The following is an 8,218-nucleotide window of genomic DNA, read 5'->3' as shown; positions in this document are numbered from 1 at the left end:
ACCCGTGACACAAACTCTCCGTAAAGTCCCCCAGCTTACTCTGAAACGACTGGCTCCTGACCTTGGACAGGTCCAGGAAACTTTGAGACAATAACACCAGTATTTCATCCAGCGACTGTATCTGGAAAAACAAGAGGAAATTCATTGAAGAAAAAAAAAAAAAAGTTTAAGATGAAAAGGGGCCAAAGTCAGCCAAGAGCCAATGTGAGTGAGTCACTGATGGCGACTGTCCCAGACCTGGAGAGGAATCAAAACAAAAGCAGTCCACTACGGTGGCCGTGCTGTGAGGAGATGCTGGTTGTGGGGAGTTCCTGGAGGGGTTCAACGCCGCCTCCTGCTTTTCTGGCCTGACCGGAGTGCTGGGGGCCTCGTGTAAGGCGTCCTGACTGTTTTTCCTGAGGGACTCGTGAAAACATTCCCCGCCCTCGTCCACGCCTCTGCTCAGAGACCGCAGCAATGAGCGCAGCCACGACGACATCCCCTGAAAACCCAGAAGAAAAGAGACATGAGACTGAGGTGTAAATAAGAACTGTAGGGCTTCTTGTCAGAGACTGTGACATCATCACTCTAAATACTGCTGGAAATTACCTTTAGTCAAATATTGTAATCATATACAGATTACTGTACATCTACTGCCTCTACAAGGAAGTATTCAACATTTTATGGACATATATTTCACAGCAATACTTTCAGATTAAAATTTTATATATAAAACATATAAGACAAAAAGCACAATGTAGTTGATTAAAAGGTTTTGCCAGTGACTTTCAGCCTTTTTTTTTTATTTGACCCTTTGATAATAAGAAACTGTGACTAGTTGAGGTTCCTTATTATGTGTCAGATGTCTAAGTTGTTGTCACCGACTTCTCACATGGTTTCATTTTAACTCCTGTTTGAGTCCAAAAGAGGTAGAATTATTTAATAATTCCTAAATAAAAAAAAAAGATCAAAGAAAAGAAATCACCCTGTAACCCCTCTAATTTTTCTCGTGACCTTTTCAAGGGGCCCAGCTCCTATGTTGGGAACCACAAGACTAAATTACCAAACTGTATATAAAGTAGTAAAACGTAGTTCAACCTCGAAGCCTCGGTGAATTAACGCGTGAAACCGACACGATATCCTCCAGTGGACTGATGAGTCTATTACATGGTCTGGTGTGATTCCAACCAGACTTCTCAACCAAAGTAAATGTATAACCCATCTTCCAAAACGTTGAACTCTTCCTCTAAATAAAGCATGTGAAAACATCATCTACACTACTGTTTTCTCATGTGTTATCTTCCATACCTGAACCCCTGTGTTATGTCCACATATTCTATTAAATGTTAAGCCCTTCCTTTCTCCGGTTCTGTGTCCGTACACTTTCTTTGTGTTGCAGTGACATCAACGGATGAGTCCCTGACAATAAACCCGGTGCCGGACCATCCCAGTGTGTGTGGCCCGGTGAACGTGGGCAGTTGCTGAGGGAGGAATGTGAGAGTGGGAAGGCTCAAAGGGGGACATTCTTGTGACCCACAAACAGATGACAGACCAGATTTTGTCCCCAGCGGGTGACAAAGACAAGCATGAAGACAGAGCTCATTATTCAAACAGTGCCGTGATGAAACGCCTCTGATGGCAGCGCAGCCGGACCTTACGTCACCTTCACTTAATGTAATCTGGACGGAAAGTTATTGTTCAACACTGACGGCCTCAGACAGATTCAGGAGAAAACATGCATGTGACGTTGGCTGTGTCAATCATTTCCCCAGATTTTCTAACAACTCTTTCAGTTCTGGAGATTTCAGCTGTGGAAAACCCGTCAAACTCTTCATCTCTTACAGTTAATTTATCTGTTAAACATATTTAATGAGCAAGACTTTGGTCATCTTCCTCCTTGCATCTTTATGAGCAAATGTTTTTAGCATCGTGGGGACACAACGTTTTTGTTATACATTATTTATGTTCTATTTTCTCTTGTATGTCGAGCTACTTTATGTATTTCTTTGTTTTTTTTCCTTACTTCATTATCAAAATAAAATTGTATTTGTCTTTGTATTATTTAGTTTTTGTAAAGATGTCTTTCTAAATCCAATCACACCAGCACCAACCTTCAGAGAACTTTATGGTGTCTTGTTTTCCTTTCATAATGATTCAATAAACTGAACTTCTTATTGAAACTTATACTGCCTGATATATTGCTGAAATCAATGTCATGCCATGTCATCCAGCCAAAACCAAGACGACAATTCACTGCTGAAATGATCTTCTGTCAACTCAGTGACGTTTGTCGAGGAGGTTTTGTTGAGTCGTGTCACGATGCTGCCCTCCAGTGGTTGAATCAGTTCAAACATGCAGGATTTCTCTGAAATGCTTGAATTTTACATTTCTTTCATTTTTGAAACAAAGATCTAAAGAGTCATAGCCTCTGTTGTATGTGTTGCATGCTCATATAACATCCATACCAAAAGTCTGTTGTGCACTAATGTCACAAAGTCATACATTATTTTTCTCTGTTGTCCATTGGCCAGGTTTTTTTTTTTTTAGTCTTTCCTCATAAACTGCAGAGTGACGGTGTGTTACAGTTGTGAGAGAAACTATACATACATTTTTTTACACTTTTGGCTGCAAACATTTAGACCAGCATGACGGTGAAAAGGGAATTACAGAGGACAATATGCTGAACAAGAAAAAGGATTTACAGAGGTCAAAGGTCATCGACCAGATGACCTGAGGGAAAAAGCTTTATCAGTATCTTTCTGACACTTGACCCACTGAGTCGTAACATAGAAGCACAACAGAGCACAGAACAGAAAGACGTAAGCTGTAGAGGGATGCATGTACAGTTTCTTTTCCACTTATAGTCCTTTTAAACAATTACACATCAAGATTCCTGGAAATGATCCACTTTTCGCAACTGACTTTACAAAATATAGTCAATTCATTTTCCATTTATTAAATATGCCTCTTTTTAAAATCTGTTCAACACCCATGTTTTTGCTGGATTCAATAGAAACAACATCTGCGTTTCTCACAGCAGACATGTTGAGTAGTCGTAGTAGGAAAAGTACGTGTTACTACTAATACCGTTAACGGTGACTCTGTTCTTCTCGGTGTCTCAGCATGAAAGTGTGGCTGTGAGCCAACGTACACAAAAAATACAAAAGGAGCTATGTGAAACTCAACCATCAGTAATTATATTAATGCCACTTTCCTGTAGAGAACAAACTATCTGTCTCCTCGGCGGTGTCCCAATGATATGATTAACCCATTTAATTTCAATATAGAAGTAATAAAAGCACTGTAGCAATGGGAAATATCAATATTCCCTTTTAACTAGCCACAATTTACAGATATATTTTCTCATAAATTTTATTTTATTATATTTAATTTTTAAGTGCAAAGTCATTATGTAGCATTTTTACAAGCACAAAAAAGATAAACAACCACATTAAAATATTAATTTCAAGAACAATTAGAGCAAAAAAAGTGCAAATAAACATGATAAAAGAAAAAGAGAGGTCCATGGTTCTTTCAGCCTTCGTCTAAGTGTAAGCTTTGTGCAAATGATATAAAAAACAAATTTGATTCAGGCCATATCTGTTTCCTAACATTGGTATTTAATACTAATTCAGGCTCAGATTTTACAGCTTAAACAAATATAAAGCTGTGAACTGTCGCAGGAGGCCAGCAGCATTAACACCAGTGACTCAGTAAGATGTGAATTATCTTCAACAGATTCTCACGATCCTTCAGCCAAATTTCAGCTGTGACCTGAAAATCAACACACGGTCAAACAGTTAGCAGCTGCTAAACTGAGTCGTCCAAACATTGTCCACTATCACAGTTAAGTGGCAGCTTTTACATCTGATTGTGTCTGATTTATAATTGATATCTCATCTGATTTACTGTGGTCACTTTGTTGGGTTTCGTATTGTAGATAGATTCAAGCGAGGGACATTTCAGCCACTGCTTTTTACCTGATCAGTAATTATGGAATGATAAGTACAATGTAAGAAGACGCCACTAATCTTTTAATTGGCAGTCGGTTGGTTTAAAAAGAGTCTGCTGAAATAAAAGTTTGTCCACTGTGAGCTTTTCTCTGTTGATCTTTTAGACTATGAAAGTGCACAATAGAAGTACTTCCTGAAATAAGAGAATATTCTTCTGAAATCTGTCTTTCATCCCAAACCATGCACTGCTTCACAGAAGGTGTGAATGTGAGCATGAATTGTATTCTTCTTTCTAAGCCGGTCCCGTGATTGAGTGGCAATTATGTAGTACATGAGTACATTGTTGTACTTCGGTTTGAACACCTTTTCCAATATCGATTTTTGGTCTTTCCATTCCTTTTGGCTCGAAGGTTGAGACTGAAAGTTTATCTTTAAAAGGGCAAGTTTCTTCACCAAGTCCTTTAGTAACTGCTCTGGAGCTTTTGCTTGTATCCTCTTCGGGCACACAATTTAAATTTAGCTCTCAAATGTCAACCCCTCTCTCCAGTCTGCAACCTTCATCCTCTTGAGAGTGTTTTCTTGTTAAACTAAAATAACAGCTCTTTCCCGTGTTGAGCCACCAGATGGAGCATGAAAACAGTGTGATGCAGCCTCGCACTCCTGCTGACATAAGCAAAAATGTAGAAGTCTGGTTACTACAGACAGAGCAGATAAGATGTCACTTGTTACTGTGCTGAAGTGTCTGATAATAAATTGTCTCAGTGCACAGTTATCACAGCCATTAAAAACATGGTGACTGTGTTATTTCACACAACAACAAAAAAAACATTGTGTTCTCCAAATACAAAAAGGGTAGTAAAGGTTGTGGAGATGTGGAGAAAGAAGGAGGTGAACATGATAATTTATGTGGTCTGTTTGTAAAATGTGAATCGTCTTTCATATGTGGTATCTGCTTCTCTTTTCATCTGAGACTGGAAAGTGGAACCTGATAAGGACGATGGTGACTTAAGCCTCGAGGAGGAATGTGGGGGTGATAAAAAATGGTCATGTGTTCGGTCAAAAAAAAAAATAAAAAGGGGAAGCGATGTGAGGGGGCCTTGTCATGTTTTCGTCATGGATACTGCCAGGAGCTTCTCCAAATACGTCCATTTCATGGGAGGTCAATTCTGTTTTTTGCAATATTTTCCATGTTGTGGTGTTAAAGGGAGCATACAGCAAATCCCACAGAAAACCCCTTCTACTTTCCACATCTTTCATTGTGATGTTTTTTATTAATACAGAAACGGTTGCAGATCAAAATGTTGACAGAAATATTCATTTTGACTCACTTTTGGGATTAAAAGAATGATTTTGTGAATTTGTCTTCATAAAATAAATCTTTTTGAAAAGTAAATATCCCTTTTCTACTTACTCCTGTATTTAGAAATATGACTGTTATAAGGTTTTATACTTTGTTTCAATTGGGGAAATAAACTACCTAATATAAAAAAATAAAAATCTGATTGAATGAGTAGATGCAGATGATTCTATACACTCCACAAAAGCATAAATCATATGCTGAGGTTTCTCAACCCAACAGAACACCTTTTGGAGATTAACAACAGAGAGCGCTCTCTCCACCGTCATCGTCATCAAAACATCAGATTAGTAAATATTTATGGAAGAATTATGTGCATTCCTTGAGTTACGGTACTGTGATCTATCAGATGCATAGCAATGACGTTTGTATTGGCAGGTTATCATTGTGCTTCAAACTGAAACATCTCAGAAAATATTGGATGAATTTTTACAAAATTTGGGACAGACCTTTGTGTTTTCCTAGAAAATGTATCATAATAATTTTGGCGATTCCTTTACTTTCCCTGTTGCTCCACCAAGGGGTTAATATTTGTGGTTTTAAGCAAATTCATCATCGCATCAAAAATGTTTGAATTTTATGCCTCTGCGCTGGCAATAGCGCAATGAAGGAGGACCTATGTTTTGGGTTTTTTTTGTTCATATAATATTTTAAGGAATGGCTCTGGGACATTTCTTAAAATTTGGCACAAACGTTCACTTGGACTCAAGGATAAACTGTTTGGATTTTGGTGGTCAAAGGTCACCGTGACCTTGAAGTATAAAAGTTTGTTGCCACAACTCAAGAATTCATACGACAACCTAATGACAACATTTCCTCCAAGAGTGTTAAAGGATTATGTAATGAAGTGATGACAAACTTTGAAATATATAAATAGTTTTTTGTTGGCAGCACTTTATGGTTACTTTTGAGGCAATGAAATGCAAGAGTACAAAATACTGCACATACAAAGTCACACAAACATATCAGGTCACAAGCAAGCAGAACACACCTTGCATACCCCATAAATGAACCAATATGACAGCTTAGCATGAAGACACCAGTGGGCACCAAGTCATGTTTGAACTCAATCACCTTATAGTGGCATTCCTGATGGCCGCTGGGGGAAGCAGATATTTTTGGTGCAGAATACGAGCTGTATCAGACACAAATTTATTTGCAAGTCCTAAAACAGATGGAGTGAAGAGGCAGGTGTTCGTTGGTGTGTTGTCAGAGGAACATGCGAGAAGGTAACAAAGTGTTGGATTTGTTAAATTAATACACAATTTGTTTTTCTTCTTCTTTGCATTCAAGATAAAATGGTTTTCAGAAATCTCTGAGCCTGGTGCACTGAAAGATGGTCAATCCAAAAATAGATGAGTTAATGTGATGAAGTGTTATTGTACAGTCAGAAAAGAAGAAGAGAGACGACACATGCTTGGAGTGTACATATTCACTGACCTGCTGTGTGCAGCTGACCAGAATTAATTAGGTTAACTCTTAATAATGAAGCAGTTTAGTGTGACCTCGTTCAGTTTATCTCTTAAAGTTGTTAAAATCCTCTTTTTTTTTATTCAAATTTCTGTATGTTACATGAAATGAAAATGTTCTAGATGTCTTGTGCATCATTTTGATCATTTTTAAATAACATTCAGTCAGATTTATTTGGTATGTTTGGAAACCCTATTAAAACCTTATTTGTTGACATTTATTTTGTGGTTTGGATGAGATTTATGTCTGTTAACTTTAAAAAAAATTGGTGAGGCTGCAGTGTCATGAACAAAGAGCTTAAAAGAACAACTGATAGGAAGCAGCATCCTCTAAGGTTTGGAAAAAGACACAAAGCTCCACTGATAGCATCTTCTCCGCCTCATTTACATCTGTATGCAAACTGCCAGGGATCTGACTTGAACAGCTGTAATGTTTTTTTCCTTCTCCGGCTGTAACAGTTGCAGCTTCAGTCGGTCGATCTGATAAAACCACTTCGTGTGTTGTGCTCTCATCTGATATCAGTCTCATCACAGTACTGAACACCCTCCCGGATCCCCCACGGCTCTCCTGGTGGCTCGCAGATTTCAAATAAGATGTCAAATAAACAAACGTGTGTGCCTTTGTGCTCATGGCAAGCTCGGACTGAGGAGCTACAGAGGGTTCCTCCACGATGCCAAACATGTTCTCGGCACAAAAATAGCTGTGTAAAAGCAACAGGTGGTGATGCATGTGTGATAATACATAACAAGTATGTGTATGTGTGTGTGTGTGTGTGTGTGTGTGTGTGTGTGTGTGTGTGTGTGTGTGTGTGTGTGTGTGCATGCGTGCGTGCGTGCGTGCGTGCGTGTGCGTGTGCGTGTGCGTGTGTGTGAGTAAGAACAGTTGCACTTAAAGGCCACATTTCTTTGGCATCAAATCAAAATGCTCAAAGCGTCCCATCAGCCTTTACACTCATGGAAACACGATGAAATCAACATTACAGCAATCCAACGAATGACAACAACTTCTACCAAATTACTGACGTGCCCGAAGGAGACCCAAAGAAAAAGGATCCTGTTGATGTCACACAATGACTGACATGTGGCAGGAAGTCGCTGTGTGTGATATTTCAGATCAGATAACAAGTGAAATCAGTTTCTGTGTGCCAGGGAGGCCCAGCCAGCGCTGGCATGACATCACAGATTCACTGTGAAAGGAAAAAAATAACAACTCAACAACAGGGTGAATAGTTTCCCCTTTACAACCTGAAACCAGTGGCTCAGGGGAAAAAAATTTGTCCAGTCCAAGACTTCTGTCCTGAAGCTGATGGTGAACAGATGATCCTCTGATGAAAATGAAAGCAAGAGCGAGGGTCACAGCTCAGCCCATCGACCAACTCAATTGTTCCCTTTATTCAAACATGAAGTATTACCGTAATCACAATTTCAGCTTGACATGTGTGTGTATGGTCTTCTTCCTC

The sequence above is a fragment of the Embiotoca jacksoni genome, unplaced genomic scaffold (genome assembly GCF_022577435.1).
Source record: "Embiotoca jacksoni isolate LCO1_2020_lvr unplaced genomic scaffold, fEmbJac1.0.p SCAF_9, whole genome shotgun sequence".
NCBI lineage: Eukaryota > Metazoa > Chordata > Actinopteri > Embiotocidae > Embiotoca > Embiotoca jacksoni.
This window is presented reverse-complemented; position numbering follows the sequence as displayed.